General features: G+C 36.5%; 1 long non-coding RNA gene across 1 annotated transcript; it reads right to left on the reverse strand.

The window, feature by feature from the left end:
- Positions 1 to 6,756: 6,756 nt before the first annotated feature.
- LOC129258880 (uncharacterized) lies at positions 6,757 to 18,880 on the reverse strand. Its single transcript, XR_008584330.2, has 3 exons — positions 18,786 to 18,880; positions 13,077 to 13,286; positions 6,757 to 11,300 (listed from the first exon to the last, which is right to left on the reverse strand). It is a non-coding gene; the product is annotated as an uncharacterized LOC129258880 (long non-coding RNA).
- Between the last annotated feature and the right edge of the window lie 1,444 nt (positions 18,881 to 20,324).

The following is a 20,324-nucleotide window of genomic DNA, read 5'->3' on the forward strand; positions in this document are numbered from 1 at the left end:
GCATGTCAAAGATCACAGCTCCTTAAAGATATCTTATGAAATATTCAACAGATTTTAAAAAAATTTGGGTGTGTAGGTAGATGATGATGATGATGCACAGCATTTTTACAGCGGCGTAACAGGGTTCGTTGGCCAGGGGGGGGGGGGGGCAAGAGCCAAAAATTTCCCGGTCATATCATGGTATGAATAGGCGTAATGGTGTAATAAGGCGACTATTTTGAGAAATGCAGCTCCTTCGTAATTATGCCCCCGCAGACAAAGTCCGGAGGGGGCATTAAGCGTTGCCCCTGTCCGTTGATTCGCCCGCCCCCCCACTTGGTTTCCGCGCAATAAATCGAAATATATTTCGATTTATATATATTGATTAAAAAATTTTTTGGTGTCTAGGTACATGACACCATAGTACAGGCTAACTTTGAATTCGGAGTCTGCAGGTCCAAGGTCACAGCTCATGAAATATCTGAGTTGGTTTTCGCATGATGACTTATGAAATATTCAACAGATTTATGAAAATTATGGTGTGTAGGTAGATGACACCAAATACAGGCTAAGTTCGGAGTCGGCAGGTCAAAGGTCACGGCTCATTAAATATGCAATTTAGTTTCCGCATGATTACTTATGAAATATTCTAAATATTTAAACGAATTTGAGTGTGTAGGTAGATGACACCAAAATACAGGTTAATTTCGAATTCGTAGTCGGCAGGTCAAAGGTCACGGCTCATTAAATATGCAATTTAGTTTCCGCATGATTACTTATAAAATATTCTACATATTTAAACAAATTTGAGTGTGTAGGTAGATGATACCAATACAGGCTAAGTTCGAATTCGGAGTATGCAGGTCAAAGATCACAGCTCCTTAAAGATATCTTATGAAATATTCAACAGATTTCAAAAAAATTTGGGTGTGTAGGTAGATGATGATGATGATGATGCACAGCATTTTTACAGCGGCGTAACAGGGTTCGGTGGCCAGGGGGGGGGGGCAAGAGCCAAAAATTTCCCGGTCATATCATGGTATGAATAGGCGTAATGGTGTAGTAAGGCGACTATTTTGAGAAGACCAGAACTTATCTTCAAAAAAAGTTGCGAGCGAGCGAAGCGAGCGAGCAATTTCTTTTTTTCCTTTTTAATACAAAAATCCAATTTTGTGATAGATTTTGACATGATATCCAGATAATAAATTTATTTAATTCTTCTCTCTTTAGATTCCTTTTTTGTCACGGTGGTCTGTACGCGCCACTGTGAAGAGGATTATTTGCGGCAGTAGCGTGAAGAGTAAAAAACAAAACAAAAAAACAACGAGGGGAGCAGTATAGAACATGTGCCAAAAGGCTGCTTTATATAAATATATATAAGTCCTGAGCGAGCGAAGCGAGCGAGAAAAAAAATCAACTTTTCATGAGAATATAACTTTGAGCTATTTTTTAACATATTCAGTAATTAAAATCATATCCTACAATACTTTTCCAACAAAAAAGGAGGTAATTCCTCCTTTTTTTTTAAATATTCCATTTTCAGTAGCCAAATAGAGATGACAATTATCCTATTTGGGAGGGTAACCATGGACCTGGGCCTTTACTGTGTATTTACAGTAAACTCTTACTAAATGAACAAATATATAAAAAATTTGGTTAACCCTACATAATAATCCTGGGCTACTTTTAGATTGCATAGCCCGGGGGGGGGGGAGGCTTTTTGGTCCCCCTCTTCAGATCTCCGTCGATCGCAACGAAAACCAATACACACGTCACCATCAATGTAATATGCAAGCATGGAGCTAAGGGTGTATCGCTGATTTTACAGAATTTAAATTTATTTTTAATGAATTAATAATGCTAATTTATGCCTGAATATAGAATTCTCTGCTTTAAAGGTAAATCTCTAAATAATTCCCCAAATTCTATGATTTCTAAACAAATGTGCTCCTGAAAAAAATGGTAAATCAAATTTCTAATCTTATGTATTTTATTGGTTATATAATTCCATACGTATTTCTTAGTTTTGGGGCCTTATGTATTTTATTGGTTTTTTTTCAATGGGATCACTTCGTGGTACTATTCCAATTATAAAAAGCAAAGATTTGATTATTTTCAACCAATCAGTGCAAGAATAATGATGCATTTGTCAATTATGACTGAAAACAGAATTTCCATTGGATTAAATATGTATACAAAATAATATTTTTTAGCAATTTTTGGTCCAACATAAACTCATAAAATGTTGGGTAACTGTGTATCCGGGCGTCTCGAATTTGGTCTCAAAAGCTCTGCGAGAATTGAACGAAAAAAAAATTGTGGTACCTCGTTTCTCATTGTGGACTTATCGTGAAAAATGTGGATAGGGGGGCTTATTAAGCCCCCCCCCCCCAGGGGCTAGATAGGGTTAATATATCATCATGAATATAAAAAAAAAAAACATTTATTTTGTTGCAAGTCACTGGAAAAGGTTTGATTCCTAAATAAATATTATTCTTCATGTATTATCAAATATTTAATTGAAAAATTGTAAGCTATCTTTTCATTCGATGTATTAAGCGCTATATAAAAGCGGATTATTATTATTATTAGGTTTTATCATAATTTTACTTTTTGAAAATTATGCTATTTTGTGACTAAGGCTACGTTTCATGTACTTTCCACCAATAGTATACGATATCAATGGATTCTAGTTAATCCTTTTGGGTAAGATTGGAACTATGTGTTTGGTAGATAAAGTTATATGACTAACTTGTCCAAGTGTTGAGAAACGGGCCCCTGCTGAGTACATGTAGGCCTAGAGTTTTTATGCCCCCACAGACGAAGCCCAGAGGGGGCATTAAGCGTTGCCCCTGTCCGTCCCCCCCCCCCCACTTGGGTTTCCGCGCAATAACTCGAAAAATATTTAATGGATTAAAAAAAAATTGGTGTGTAGGTAGATGACCACAAAATACAGGCTAAGTTCGAATTCGGAGTCCGCAGGTCAAAGGTCACATCTCATTATATATGCAAGTCGGTTCAAAGGTCTGAATTTGTTAATTATATATATATGCATATTGGTTTCTGTATGATATTAAGTTCAATCATATTGAATGGATTTCTGATCGCGTTAAGCAGGGGCATCTGTGTCCTTTGGACACGTCAAATTTTCTTAATTATGTGTAATTGATTTTATGACATGTGTTTACATTTGCTGCAGATTCCCATTCAGCCGTTGGACTGAACCGGTACTGTAACACAGTATGGATGGTCAATATGAAGCGAGCTTCATTGAATTCCTCCAAGAGCTTTGTACTCCGTTTTGCTCATTTTGAAGATGGTAGCTTTGACAGGACTGGGCAAGTGACTCGTCTTAGACAGGATGCTGTCCCAACCATATTTGATTTCCTGCATCGTCTTCAGAAGGTAGAGTAGATCTATATCATACATGTGTTCTAAAGAAATATTTTCTCTGTATTATCTACCTTTGGTTTGATAGAACATTGCTTTAAATATTCCATTTTCAGTAGCCAAATAGAGATGAAAATTATCCTATTTGGGAGGCTAACCATGGACCTGGGCCTTTACTGTGTATTTACAGTAAACTCTTACTAAATGAACAAATATATTAAAAATTTGGTTTACCCTACATAATAATCCTGGGCTACTTTTAGATTGCATAGCCCGGGGGGGGGGGGGGAGGCTTTTTGGTCCCCCTCTTCAGATCTCCGTCGATCGCAACGAAAACCAATACACACGTCACCATCAATGTAATCTGCAAGCATGGAGCTAAGGGTGTATCGCTGATTTTACAGAATTTAAATTTATTTTTAATAAATTAATAATGCTAATTTATGCCTAAATATAGAATTCTCTGCTTTAAAGGTAAATCTCTAAATAATTCCCCAAATTCTATGATTTCTAAACAAATGTGCTCCTGAAAAAAATGGTAAATCAAATTTCTAATCTTATGTATTGGTTCTATAATTCCATACGTATTTCTTAGTTTTGGGGCCTTATGTATTTTATTGGTTTTTGTCTCGCCTGCATAGCAGAGCGAGACTATAGGCGCCGCTTTTCCGACGGCGGCGGCGGCGTCAACATCAAATCTTAACCTAAGGTTAAGTTTTTGAAATGACATCATAACTTAGAAAGTATATGGACCTAGTTCATGAAACTTGGGAATAAGGTTAATCAAGTATTAGTAAACATCCTGCTCGAGTTTCAGGTCACGTGACCAAGGTCAAAGGTCATTTAGGGTCAATGAACTTTTGCCAAGTTGGGGGTATTTGTTGAATTACCATCATAACTTTGAAAATTTATGGATTTAGTTCATGAAACTTGGACATTAGGTTAATCAAGTACCACTGAATATCCTGTGCGAGTTTCAGGTCACATGACCATGGTGAATGGTCATTTAAGGTCAATGAACTTTGGCCGTGTTGGGGGTTTATGTTAAATTACCATCCTAGCTCTGAAAGTTTATGGATCTAGTTCATAACACTTGGGATATAAGAGTAATCAAGCATCACTGAACATCCCCTGTGAGTTTCAGGTCACAAAACCAAGTCAAAGGTCAGTTAAGGTCAATAAACTTAGGCCATGCCATCATAACTTTGAAAGTTTATGGATAGAGTGAATGAAATGTGGACATGGGTGTAGTTGACAGTCTTAAGTCTCCGTTCAAATGTCATTTATGGTCAATGAACGTGGTATTATGTCATTATATGAATGATGTTTTTGTGAATGATTATTTTATAGTAGTTTTCAAAGTTAGCACTGCTGCTATATTAAATTGCGTAATGCAGGCGAGACTACCAGAGGCGTTCCACTTGTTTTTCAATGAGATCACTTCGTGGTACTATTCCAATTATAAAAAGCAAAGATTTGATTATTTTCAACCAATCAGTGCAAGAATAATGATGCCTTTGTCAATTATGACTGAAAATAGAATTTCCATTGGATTAAATATGTATACAAAATAATATTTTTGAGCAGATTTTGATATTATGGTATTGTAGATAATGCCATGGGTAACGCGCGTGCCAATTTTCGTCGCGATTGCGAGATCAACGGCCGAGATCATAAGGGGGGCTGAATCAGCCCCCCCCCCCCCGTCTTCTTAGGCGTCGAAATAGCCCAGTCTATTTAGGGTTAAAGATAAATCCCTAAATAATTCCCCAAATTCTATGATTTCTAAACAAATGTGCTCCTGAAGAAATGGTAAATCAAATTTCTACTTTTATGTATTTTATTGGTTCTATAATTCCATACGTATTTCTTTGTTTTGGGGTCTTATGTATTTTATAGTTTTTTTTCAATGGGATCACTTCGTGGCACTATTCCAATTATAAAAAGCAAGATTTGATTATTTCCAACCAATTAGTGCAAGAATAATGATGCATTTGTCAATTATGACTGAAAATAGAATTTCCATTGGATTAAATATGTATACAAAATAATATTTTTGAGCAATTTTCGGTCCAACATGAACTCATAAAATGTTGCGTAACTGCGTATCTGGGCGTCTCGAATTTTGTCTAAAAGCTCTGTGAGAATTGAACTAAAAAAAAAATTGTGGTACCTCGTTTCTCATTGTGGACTTATCGTGAAAAATGTGGATGGGGGGGCTTATTAAGCTTATTAAGCCCCCCCCCCAGGGGCTAGATAGGGTTAATATATCATCATGAATATTTTAAAAAAAAACATTTATTTTGTTGCAAGTCACTGGAAAAGGTTTGATTCCTAAATAAATATTATTCTTCATGTATTATCGAATATTTAATTGAAAAATTTAAAGCTATCTTTTCATTCTTCTATCTGTTTTTGTTCAATATTTCTTATATGTTTCTTTTTTTTAATTCATTCATCTCGTACAGAGTTCATCCAAGCCAAGGAATTCCCCGAAAGAAAGACGTTTTGATTCAGCAAACAACCTCCCAGATACTGCAAAGTCTTCAGCACCTTCATTTCTCGAGGACCACTCCTACTCAATATCAGAAAGTCCAAGAGGGGTAAAGTGGAAGATAACAGCAATAATGGACTATTAAAAACTTGGAGAAGAGGCTGAAACCACACAGCAGAAGTCCCGCCGTGTACATTACTTGCTCTTAAGTTTGGACAAACATGACTCGCAAAACTTTACAACAAATAATTTACGCTATGTGCATTCTGATTATTTGAAATAGCTCAATGAAAAAGTTTACCACTGGGCATGTAACAAAAGTGCATTCATTAAATTTGAACGTGTTGCAAAAATGATGTCTTACAGTATATTCATTCTGACTTAGAATGTCAGAAGAGAAAAAAGTTTGTGAAAAGTAGGAATGACAGCAAGCTGACAGAAGAATAGAACAGGATAGAACAAGGCGATAGTTATGAATGAGCTGTTGGATAGAGACAAAAAGATGAATTAAGAATGGGGGTGATAGAGAAAGAGAGACGGGTGTTGGGGGAGCCTGTGATCAATGCCTGAGAAAGCGAAGATTACCATAATTTTTTTAAGGATTTGAACAGTCAGGAAGAATCTGGGTTTTTTTTTCTGTTGGTATTTCTCAAAATACTTGTATGTTTTATGTAACGAAACGGGTATAATCCTTCGGAAGTTTCACTCACACAGAAAATATTAACTAAACAAAAGAAAAAAAAGCCAAATAATTCACTGATTTTCAATTGTTCAGTAACTCTCATATCCAAAGTGCCCCCCCCCCCCCATCATTTCAATGTATTGGAGAGAGAGTATGAACGGGACATGGCTGTCTGCAGAAAAAAAAATACGGGGGGGGGGCAAAACATTTTTGGGATATGTGCAAGGGAGCGAAGCGACAGCAGAAAATTATTTTGCAATATATGCGAGAGAGCGAAATGACAGAGAAGAAAAATGCAAGGGACAAGAGATTTGGGGAATATGTGAGAGGGAGCGAAGTGACCAAACAGAAGAAATGTAGAGGACATAAAATTGTTGGGGTATGTGAGGGAGCAAAGCAACCGATAAAAAAAGCAGGTCAAAATATTTTTTGTGAATGATTATTTTATAGTAGTTTTCAAAGTTAGCACTGCTGCTATATTAAATTGCGTAATGCAGGCGAGAATTTAGGTGCTCTAAGAGTTAGATTCTGAATGAGCTGCATTTGCTGGTAAGACATGCGCAGAGGATCTTTGTCTTTCATCCATTTTCCACACTTTTCTTTTGATTTCAGTTTCCAGGCAGAAAGGCCCACCCTCCTGTGGATGCCAATGGGGCAGGGGATTACATGCTTAAAATGCCAATTTTTCTGGTTGGAATATCAAACATTATCCTGAGCTTCGCGCTCATTTTAAAAATTATGTATAAACTATTAATGCTGATAAATACATTTAGATGTGCAGTGCTCTCTTGTAAAGCAGTTTTGTACTGAAGAGGCTACCCTGGGTAAATAAAACAATAAATGAATAAAGAAATAAATAAAAATGATGTTTCTAATCTCAGACTTTCTTATGCCCCTCGAAAGCTCACCCATTTTTACAATTCTTTGTTTCTCTTTTGATATCTAAAGTTCCGGTTTTTCCCTTTCTATCGTGCACTATTCTAAGCCCCAGCCCCACTGGCTTCCACAGGAGGGGGGGGGGGGGGGGGCTTCCCCTGAAAAATGAAATCAAACAAAAGAAATGTGAAAAATAAAAATGGATAAGAGACACAGATCCTTGCCGCATGTCTTACCAGCCAATACAGTTCATTCAGAATATGACTCGTAAAACACCTAAATTCTACCGTAGGCCTATAATAGGTTTATTGCCATTTCGTCTACTGCCATTTTGTCCACTCACCAAATGGTATGTCATTTCATCTACCATCAGTTGTTCCTTTTCCACATCTTCCAATTACCATTTTGTCCAATAGCTAGTTCGTCTAATAACCAATTTGTCTACTTTCATTTGGTCTAATTGCATTTTTGGCCAATTTGTCCAATAGCCACTTTGTCCATTTTCATTATGTCTATTACCATTTAGTCCAATAGCCAATTGGTCTAAGGGCAAATGGCCACTGACCACTTAGTCTACTTACATTTTGTCTATGTTCCATTTTGTCCAACTGCAGTTGATCCACTGTCACTTAGTCTAAACCCATTTCATCTAACAATCATTTGGTCTAATCATCAATGGGTCCAATTGCCATCCCGGTCAATATTCGTTTCGTCTACAATCAAATAGGAATAGTCTACTACTAGCAGTCCTTCTAGTTTGGTGCCTGTGTATTGCTACCTCGACTCCTGTTGCTCTTGTGATTTGTTATTAATTTACACCTGTCGTTTGATTAATCTTTTATTAGTGTTTTTTTAAGCTCCATTGTAATACATTTTATGTTTTTATGTAATGTTCTCCCCATCCTTTCCCACTTTTCTCTCTTTTTTATTTTTTTTGTACCGTCAAGGCTGTTATCGTTATTATTATAGTACATTTCTTGTTTATTAGTACTATCATTAATTACTATTATTACAATTATTATCATTGTTATATGATGAGTGATGATTATCATTTTTAGGTGTGCATTTGTAAAAAAAAAGAAATGAGGGTAAATTCCAAATCAAAGGACCCTATTTCAATTTTATCATTTTTAACCACTCCAATCCCCCCCTTTTGTGTGCATGATGTGGTAGAGAGAGCGGGGGGGGGGGGGGTAGGAGGCTGCATGCTGTACCGCATCATTCCATTCCTGATAGCAGGCCTAGTTATATATTTTTTTATCTTCAGGAATTTCAAGGTATATTTAAGAAGTCATTTTGTCCCCCCCCCCCCCCGGATGATGCATTATATTTGTATTAGACAACATGGCTATTGGACCAATTGGCTATTAGACTAAATGACTATTGGACGATTTGAGAATTGAACGAACTGGGCGATTTGGTTGTTAGACAAACTGATTATTGGACCTAATGGGTGGTGGACGAAATGATAGACGAAATGACAATTATCCGGTAGATAATTTGGATATTGGACCAACTGATATTAGCCAACATGGCTTGGACTAAATGAACATTGGACGAACTGATTAATGGAGATGGCATTAGCCTTAATAGAATTAGACTAAATGGGTGGTAAACGAAATTGCTATTGGACGAAATGGCATTTATAGACAAAATGAAGGTAGACCATGTGGTGAGTGGACTGTATGGCAGTAGACGAATTGGCAATTTACCTTAAAATATGGGTTTACCATTCTTAGAAAACGCATGTTTCCTAAAACAAGTCCCTACCGCTCGGGAGTGAATGTGTCGCTCCCTCGCACATATTCCAAAATATTTTGACTGACCCTGGGTAAATGAAATAAACAATTACAAAAACAAAAATGTTGTTTTTAATCTGAGACTTTTTAATGCCCCTCGAAAGAAAAATGTGAAAATAAAAATGGATAAAGACAAATAATCCTCTGCGCATGTCTAACCAGCCAATACAGTTCATTCATAATTTAACTCTTACAACACCTAAATTCTACCATATTATCAGTTTACCATGATTATAGAAAACGCATATTTCCTATGCCATTTTTAAACAAGTCCCTATCGCTCGGGAGTGAACGTGTCGCGCACCAGCACAAATTCGAAAAATATTTTGATTGACCTGCTTTCTGGTTTTTTTTATCGGATGCTTTGCTCCCTCACACATACCACAATTTTTGTCCCTCTTTCCTTTTACTTCTGCTTGGTCACTTTGCTCCCTCTCACATATTCTCGAAATATTTTGGCCCCTGCATTTGTTCTTCTCGTCACTTTGCTCTCTCACATATATCCCCAGAATAATTTTTCTGCTCGGTCGCTTCGCTCCCTTGAACATATCCTAAAAATGTTTTGCTCCCCCTGCATTTTTTTCTGCAGACAGCCAATCCATTTCTCATCCAACCTTTCTCTCTCTCCAATACCTTGAAATGAGGGGGGGGGTACTTTTGATATGAGAGTGTCTGAACAGTTGAAAATAAGTAAAATATAATTTGGCTTTTTTTTTTGTTTAGTTAATATTTTCTGAATGAGTGTATCTTACAAAAGGATTATACCCATTTCATTACATACAACATACACATATTTTGAGAAATACCAACAGAAAAAACATGTACTATTCATTACTATCCAAATCCTCAAAAAAAAATTATGGTAATGTTCGCTTTCTCAGGCATTCATCAAAGGCTCCCCCACACCTGTCTCTCTTTCTCTATCACCCTCAATCTCAATTCATCTTTTTGTCTCTATCCAACAGCTCATTAGTAAAGGTCAAGTCTACCCAAGAAAATTGTTGGTTCAGTTAAATTGAGAAAAATCAAACTAGCATAACGCTGAAAATTTCATCAAAATGGGATGTAAACTAAGAAAGTTATGGCATTTTAAATTTTCACTTATTTTTCACAAAACAAAAATATTCACAACTCAGTGACATGCAAATGAGACAGTCGATAATGTCCCTCACTCACTGTTTATTTTGTTTTTTATTGTTTGAATTATACAATATTTCATTTTTTACAGATTTTACCATAAGGACAAACTTTACTGAACCAAAAAAGTATTGAATAATGCTAATTCCACATGATCAGGGAGGAATAAAATTTTGTTTAACATGACAAGGAGAAAATTAGAATATACCTTATTCTATATATCAAATGAAATAGTGAGTGAATGACGTCATCAGTCTCCTCATTTGCATACTGACTGTGTACAGAATGTGCATATAACTCTTTTGTAAAATTTAGCAAAATTTTTAAATGTCATAACTTTCTTATTTTACATCCGATTTTTTATCAAATTTTCAGTGTTATGCTTGTTGGATTTTTCTCTTTTTATTCATATCAACAATTTTTGGGGTGGACTTGTCCTTTATCTGTCCCCCTTGCTCTATCCTGTTCTATTCTTCTGTCATCTTGCCGTCATTCCTACTTTTCACAAACTTTTTTCTCTTCTGACATTCTAAGTCAGAATGAATATACTGTAAGACATCATTTTTGCAACACGTTCAAATTTAATGAATTCACTTTTGTTACATGCCCACTGATAAACTATTTCATTGAGCTATTTTAAATAATCAGAATGCACATTGGGGTAATTATTTGTTGTAAAGTTTTGCAAGTTATGTTTGTCCAAACTTAAGAGCAAGTAATGTACACGGCGGGACTTCTCGTGTGTGGTTTTCAGCCTCTTCTCCAAGTTCTTAATACAGTCCATTATTGCTGTTATCTTCCACTTTACCCCTCTTGGACTTTCTGATATTGAGTAGGAGTGGTCCTCGAGAAATTAAGGTGCTGAAGACTTTGCAGTATCTGGGAGGTTGTTTGCTGAATCAAAACGTCTTTCTTTCGGGAAATTCCTTGGCTTGGGTGAATTCTGTACGAGATGAATGAATTAAAAAAAAGAAACATATAAGAAATATTGAACAAAAACAGATAGAAGAATGAAAAGATAGCTTTAAATTTTTCAATTAAATATTCGATAATACATGAAGAATAATATTTATTTAGGAATCAAACCTTTTCCAGTGACTTGCAACAAAATAAATGTTTTTTTTTTTTATATTCATGATGATATATTAACCCTATCTAGCCCCTGGGGGGGGGGGGGGCTTAATAAGCCCCCCCCCCCATCCACATTTTTCACGATAAGTCCACAATGAGAAACGAGGTACCACAATTTTTTTTCCCGTTCAATTCTCGCAGAGCTTTTAGACAAAATTCGAGACGCCCAGATACGCAACATTTTATGAGTTCATGTTGGACCGAAAATTGCTCAAAAATATTATTTTGTATACATATTTAATCCAATGGAAATTCTATTTTCAGTCATAATTGACAAATGCATCATTATTCTTGCACTAATTGGTTGGAAATAATCAAATCTTGCTTTTTATAATTGGAATAGTGCCACGAAATGATCCCATTGAAAAAAAACTATAAAATACATAAGGCCCCAAAACAAAGAAATACGTATGGAATTATAGAACCAATAAAATACATAAAAGTAGAAATTTGATTTACCATTTCTTCAGGAGCACATTTGTTTAGAAATCATAGAATTTGGGGAATTATTTAGGGATTTATCCTTAACCCTAAATAGACTGGGCTATTTCGACGCCTAAGAAGACGGGGGGGGGGAGGCTGATTCAGCCCCCTTATGATCTCGGCCGTTGATCTCGCAATCGCGACGAAAATTGGCACGCGCGTTACCCATGGCATTATCTACAATACCATAATATCAAAATCTGCGAAAAATCTCATTGCTCATTATGTTAATTAATGCGTAAAATCATAAGTTTGCTCTAATTAACAAAATAATGCCCCTAAAATGCTTTCATGTTTCACTTACTCTTTATAGGCATCTGATTAAATTAATTTTTAAAAAAGTTGTCAACATCACATTCATTTTTTATGTATTTTATTGTTTTCTAAATTTCTTATGTATTTCTGTGTTTTTCGACTTTTTGTTTTTTATTGTTTTTTCAATGGAAATTGTCGGAGACGTTTTTTTTTACCATAAACAAGATAAAATTAATTGATTTTGAGCAGTAAAAGGAAAAATATGATACATTTTATAAATTTTGGCTAAAAACACTACTTGCATTGGATTTGTACACAAATACACGTTTTTGAGCAATTTTGGTTCTGCATGCAGTTACGAAATGTTGCGTAATTTCGGAACCCTGTACCTGGGGGTCACAATTTTGGTCTCAAAAGTTGCGCAAGACTTGAAAGTAAAAAGTCAACGAGTGACGCGGTCAAAAAAATGTCGAGCTCCATGCTTGCAGATTACATTGATGGTGACGTGTGCATCGGTTTTCGTTGCGATCGACAGTGCATGGAGATCTGAAGAGGGGGACCAAAATGGCCCCCCCCCCCCCCCCCCCCCCGGGCTATGCAATCTAAAAGTAGCCCAGGATTATTATGTAGGGTAAACCAAATTTTTAATATATTTGTTCATTTAGTAAGAGTTTACTGTAAATACACAGTATAGGCCCAGGTCCATGGTTACCCTCCCAAATAGGATAATTTTCATCTCTATTTGGCTACTGAAAATGGAATATTTAAAGCAATGTTCTATCAAACCAAAGGTAGATAATACAGAGAAAATATTTCTTTAGAACACATGTATGATATAGATCTACTGTACCTTCTGAAGACGAGGCAGGAAATCAAACATGGTTGGGACAGCATCCTGTCTAAGACGAGTCACTTGCCCAGTCCTGTCAAAGCAACCATCTTCAAAATGGTCAGAACGGAGTACAGAGCTCTTGGAGGAATTCAATGAAGCTCGCTTCATATTGACCATCCATACTGTGTTACAGACAGTACAGGTTCAGTCCAACGGCTGAATGGGAATCTGCAGCAAATGTAAACACATGCCATAAAATCAATTACACATAATTAAGAAAATTTGACTTGTCCAAAGGACACAGATGCCCCCGCTTAAAGGGGAATCCAACCCAAATAAAAAATTGTTTTTATAAGGAAAAGAAAAATCAGACAAGTAGATATGTGAAAGTTTGAACAATATTGGACAAACAACAAGAAAGTTATGAATTTTTAAAAGTTGTAAATATTGGTAATCACTGTACCCATGGAGACTTCAAATTGGCTGCATATGGGATGTCATAGTGATGTAAGGCAAGGACTACTCTTCCATGTACTCCAATTCATATTATGGCGAAAATGTGATTTTTTTTCCCAAAAGTTTTATTTCAAATTAATATTTTTCTTTCATGAGGACATAAAACAATATACTACCTGGGTTATATTTAGATTACTGCCCCAGGGGAATGGGTACTTAGGAGAAAACCACTAATCCCTTATAATAAAGTACATGGCCTATGGGAAAGTTGTCCTTGCCCCTTGTCATAATTTACTTATCCAGTTGCCAATTTGAAATCTACATAGTATTAGTGATCTCAATTTTAAAGCAGCTATAACTTTCTTATTGCTTGTCTGATTTCTTTCAAACTTTCACCATTCTGTTTAATTTATTTTTCTCCTTCCCAACACAACATTTAATGGCCAAGGCTGGATTCCCCTTTAACGCGATCAGAAATTCATTCAATATGATTGAACTTAATATCATGCAGAAACCAATATGCATATATATAATTAATTAACAAATTTAGACCTTTGAACAGACTTGCATATATAATGAGATGTGACCTTTGACCTGCGTACACCGAATTCGAACTTAGCCTGTATTTTGTGGTCATCTACCTACACACCAACATTTTTTAAAATCCATTAAATATTTTTCGAGTTATTGCGCAGAAACCAAGTGGGGGGACGGACAGGGGCAACGCTTACTGCCCCTTCCGGGCTTCGTCTGCTGGGGCATAAAAACTCTAGGCCTACTCAGCAGGGGCCCATTTCTCATTACCTGGACAAGTTAGTCATATATCTTTATCTATTAAACACAGAGTTAGTTCCAATCTTACCCAAAAGGATTAACTAGAATCCATTGATATCGTCATATTGATACTATTGGTGGAACAAAAATAGCATAATTTTCAAAAAGTAAAATTATGATAAAACTTACAATTATTGTGATGAATTTGGAAATACATCCTATCAAAATAATAGCAGAGGCGAAATATGCATAAAACATACTCAAACATGCAGACATGGGCATTAAATTGCTGAGGAAATGAAATTATCAGTAATTCATTTCATGACAAAAAAAAATCACATGTATGTGGACATTGAGATGGGTATCCCCAGATATAAAATTTGAATAGTTTAAGTAAACCATACAGGCTTTCTTCCTAAAATGATGATAATTATACAGGTTTTTAGGATTCCAAACACCATCAAAATATTATCATCATGAATAAACTCTTTAGATACCGAAACACACGATTTTATAAATTCTATGCGTATATTAGAGAGAGAATTGATCAAAATCTTGATAAGGGTCTGAAAGCGACGAGTACGAGTCCAATTATGGATGGCCTGAAGTGGTAGAATCTTTGTCAATTCAATTATTTTACTACTTTAAAATGAATGGTTTTGTGATGTTTTACCAACACTTGTTATAATTCTGTGCATTACAATTACTATTGAATGATTTATCCCACTTGTGTACAATATAATTCATTTTCTATGAATTATTATGTAATATTATAATTTTCGAATTTCGAGGCTCATTTGCATGTATTATGGTGTCATCTATCTAAACACCCAATTTTTTAAAAATCTGTTGAAATTTTTAAAGTTATTATGAGGATACCAACTCGCATATTTAATGACCCTGTGTAGTGGTCCACCTGCATTCCCCCAACCAGTTATCGGGAGGAGAGACCTGCGGGTCACAGTTCTGTGTGCGCGCCCTTGTAGGCGACCCAGATTGGCTGGCTCCTCCAATATGCCTTTGAATGTCTTTGACAGATATATGGTGCTATAAAAATGCAGTGGCGTAACAGGCGGGGGGGGCAGGGGGGGCAAGTTACCCCCCCCTGGCGGATTTCACCGGGAAAATTAAAAAACAACGGGAAAAAGAAAAAAAGGAGGGAGAAAGAAAGGGAAAGGGGAAGGAAAGGGGAAGGAAAAGGAGGAAAGGGAAATGGAAAGAGAAAAGGAAAAAGACAACGAAGAAAAAACTGTTTTTAGTAAAAAAAGGGAGGAAAGCGGGAAAATGTACGATAGAATTAACATTTGAAAAAGAACAAATCATTGAGAAAAGGGCCTATGTAATGCAATAGCACGGTGGGAAATAAATTAAAAGATGACAAAATGGCAAACAATAGCGGGAAATGAAGGTAGAATGTAATTAGTCAAGAGCTAAATTAGAAAACAAAGAAAAGGAACAAGAAAAAAAATAACACGACCGGGCTGCTGATGATTGAAATTAAAGAGCGGGAAGAAAGATGGACTGCATACAACATTGTGCTATAAGTTTTCTAAATTTTATGCAAATAAGCTACCGGGGCTTTGCCCCAGACCCCACAAAGTAGGGGCTCTTCATTTATAATCTTCAAATGGCTCTATAACGCCCCCGTTCAATCACGTTCAATCACTGCCATACAGGCGGGGGGGGGGGGGGGGGGTCGTGGTTCCACACCCAAGAGGATATAAAAGAAATTTTATAGGAGACAACGTACATGACGTATAATGAAATGAATAAAAACAAGGAAATGTGTTATTTGCTGATTATAATGGAAAAATCTATCACATAATTAGATTTTAATTTCAATAGGCAATTTTTTCCAGCTTGCTTTGCACACTGGCGACTTTTTACAAATTTTTCCCACATTTCTATGTTTTGCCCCCTCAAAATATTTGGTTCATTACGCAACTGGGTTGAATAAATGTGTTGTGTAAAAGCTATATTATGCCCGCGATTTGATTAAAATTGGGGAAATCTGCAAGGTTTAAATGGCTTTGATATCAAGAAGTTCCTGGGGCTCTGCCCTGGACCCCAAACGCACAGCACTGCGTATGGAAGGGTTGGGCCATGGCCCCAAAAAGTTCTACAGCCAAGAACAAAAAAAGGAGGAATTACCTCCTTTTTTGTTGGAAAAGTATTGTAGGATATGATTTTAATTACTGAATATGTTAAAAAATAGCTCAAAGTTAGATTCTCATGAAAAGTTGATTTTTTTTCTCGCTTGCTTCGCTCGCTCAGGACTTATATATATAAAGCAGCCTTTTGGCACATGTTCTATACTGCGCTCCTCGTTGTTTTTTTGTTTTGTTTTTTACTCTTCACGCTACTGCCGCAAAGAATCCTCTTCACAGTGGCGTACAGACCACCGTGACAAAAAAGGAATCTAAAGAGAGAAGAATTAAATAAATTTATTATCTGGATATCATGTCAAAATCTATCACAAAATTGGATTTTTGTATTAAAAAGGTATAAAAAAAATTGCTCGCTCGCAACTTTTTTTAAAGGTAAGTTCTGGCCTTCTCAAAATAGTCGCCTTACTACACCATTACGCCTATTCATACCATGATATGACCGGGAAATTTTTTGCTCTTGCCCCCCCCCCCCCCCCACCACCGAACCCTGTTACGCCGCTGTAAAAATGCTGTGCATCATCATCATCTACCTACACACCCAAATTTTTTAAAAATCTGTTGAATATTTCATAAGATATCTTTAAGGAGCTGTGATCTTTGACCTGCATACTCCGAATTCGAACTTAGCCTGTATTGGTATCATCTACCTACACACTCAAATTTGTTTAAATATGTAGAATATTTTATAAGTAATCATGCGGAAACTAAATTGCATATTTAATGAGCCGTGACCTTTGACCTGCCGACTACGAATTCGAACTTGACCTGTATTTTGGTGTCGTCTACCTACACACTCAAATTCGTTTAAATATGTAGAATATTTCATAAGTAATCATGCGGAAACTAAATTGCATATTTAATGAGCCGTGACCTTTGACCTGCCGACTCCGAACTTAGCCTGTATATGGTGTCATCTACCTACACACCCTAATTTTTATAAATCTGTTGAATATTTCATAAGTCATCATGCGGAAACCAACTCGGATATTTCATGAGCTGTGACCTTGGACCTGCAGACTCCGAATTCAAAGTTAGCCTGTACTATGGTGTCATGTACCTACACACCAATTTTTTTTAAAATCAATATATATAAATCGAAATATATTTCGATTTATTGCGCGGAAACCAATTGGGGGGGCGGGCGAATCAACGGACAGGGGCAACGCTTAATGCCCCCTCCAGACTTTGTCTGCGGGGGCATAATTACCGAGGAGCTGCATTTGAAGCGAGCCTGAATCAAGGCTGTGAAATTTATTAGCGCCACCATCAGGCTTCCTTTTATTTGCGTAAAAAGAAGAGACACGCAAAGTCACTTTCTAGTCCAAACTCCAAAGTAATCAAATTTGCTTTTTTTTAAATATGATTTTGATTTAGGCCTAATTAAAAATATACTATTGACTTTTTGTATTATGGCTACTCACCGCAAAGCGCCCCGGTGAGTAGCGAGGAGTTTCGGCAAATATTAATTCTGTATTGTAATGAAGCGATGTTTGCCAACTTCACAGAAATCCAGGGCCAAATGCAGTTCGGTGTACGAGGTTAGTACTGTAGATCTATACATGTACTGTAGCAACTATATGTAGCCACTAACCTCGAACTAGTAATGAGTGGGGCCAGGGCTAAGGCTACCACAACTATACTAGTACAGCAGGCGATGGTTCGTGTAAGCTCCACTACACTTCACTAATGCTAACCTCTGCTTCACCTATAGGCTATAGTGGAGTGTTTAATGGCTGGCTATACGAACCATTGCCTGAGTTTTTTAGGCCTAGTCACTCAAGGGTTCATTACATGCCGCCGCGCACAGAAAAATCAAGCAATAGAAGTTGTGTGTTGTGGACACCAGAAGTGGGATCACAGCACGCGTGACCCACTAGTTAGAAATCCATTGCCAAACGTGGTTAATGGTGCGAGGTTAGTATACTAATACTAACCTCGCAATACGCGTGAGTCACTGAGTGGAGTAGCCTAACGTTAGAGTTTCATACGGCATGTACCATGTGTACGGCCAGGCATCAATAACTTTTGTTGTCATCCAATTTCAATGAAATTTTCAGCATTTTGCTCGGAATGAATTTTACATTATTTATTAAGATCAAGGCCTAAATATCTTCAACCTGTATAATTCATAACCATTTTACTTTTTAGGTGTGCAGAAAAGACCAACCCCCCCCCCCCCCCAATGGTCTGCTGACTACAGTACATAAACTTAAATACACGGGACTAGTATTGTTACACAGCTTTTTGCAAATGCAAGTTTGGTAACGACTAACGAATTCCCATTTTTTTTTCAACGTAATTTTGAAGTCGAAAACATAGCTGAACTTACGAATGCAATGTCCGTCCACATCCTACCGATTAGAGCAGTTGTATGCAGCTCATGTAGGCATGAATAACGTGAAATTTAATCTAAGCTAATAAGTTCACCAACATGCCAATCTGAGCTGTGAAAAAGTGTGATCGATCGTCCCGGAGCGAAAACAGCTTGAGCAAGGTGCAGCCAATCAGCGACCTTCTTATGTCCCATTGGAGACAGAGGAGACGAAATGATTTTATGTCAAAAAGACTCAAAACACAAAATCATTTCGTCGACGAAATTTTTTTGTCTTTTGACACAAAATCATTTCGTCGACGAAATTTTTTGGTGTTTTGACACAAAATCATTTCGTAGACGAAATTTTTTTGTGTTTTGACACAAAATCATTTCGTCAACGAAATTTTTTTGTGGTTTTGACACAAAATGATTTCGTCGACGGAATAGATTTTCGCATCGCAACGAAATAAATTTTGTGGACGCAATTACATTTAGTCTCGACGAAAATTGATTTTGTGTGACAAAAAATAATTTCGTATACGAAATAAAACTGCGTCATGACGAAATGATTTTCATATGAACAAAAACACATTTTGTGTACGGAATTGCGTGAATTGGACGGAATTTACCATCGGACATTTGGTGCGCCATTTCGTTTGATAAAAATTCATTTCGTATGGCACGCCAAATAAACTTGGTGGACGCAATTACATTTCGTCTAGACGAAATTGATTTCGTGCATTTCGTCGAGACGAAATTGATTTTGTTTGACAAAAAATAAATTTTGTGTACGAAATAAAAAAGCGTCATGACGAAATGATTTTCGTCTGAATAAAAACACATTTTGTGTACGGAATGCCGTGATTTGGACGGAAATCACTGGCGGACACTTGGCGCCCCATACGGTACCGGGTACGTTTTGCTTCAGGAAAGTAAAAAAGTCAAAACAATGTTAAATTCTCCTCCAAAGTTGGCCTAGGCTAGATCTAACTATAGGCCTAATGTTAGACCCAAGACTACTCTCAAAAGTTACAAAAAATGTCCCTTACTTAAAGTTAGAATAAAGATGTCGACCATTTAACTTATTGTTTTAGATCTAGGACTAGAGTCTAGACTCTAGTCTAGAGTGGGTAAGGGGAATCTAGTCAATTTAGATTTTGACAAACATGAAAAGCAATAAATGGGACTGATACACAAAAAACTGTGCAGGTCACTCGGTTTGGGGTTGAAATGTTTTAGTAATTAACAAAAATCAAGATAATGTGAATGGAAATTTCTTACCATATATGGATGATGAATGCTTTTCTTTCACTACAATAGTTGTAATTAGTTTACATAGAATCCAAATTTTTAAGAAAAAACAACTTTAGTGACATTTTTTCAACTATATGTTGCAGTCATCCCTGCAGCAGTAATGGGCACACATGAGTATTACAGACCCCCAGTGACTCACGTGTTAAATCATAGCTCATCAAAAAATCATCAAAAATCAATCCCACGATAGATTTTGCTTTAATTCTCTGACATTAGTCACAATTAACGGTACATTAAGAC

Source organism: Lytechinus pictus, chromosome 17 (genome assembly GCF_037042905.1).
Source record: "Lytechinus pictus isolate F3 Inbred chromosome 17, Lp3.0, whole genome shotgun sequence".
NCBI lineage: Eukaryota > Metazoa > Echinodermata > Echinoidea > Temnopleuroida > Toxopneustidae > Lytechinus > Lytechinus pictus.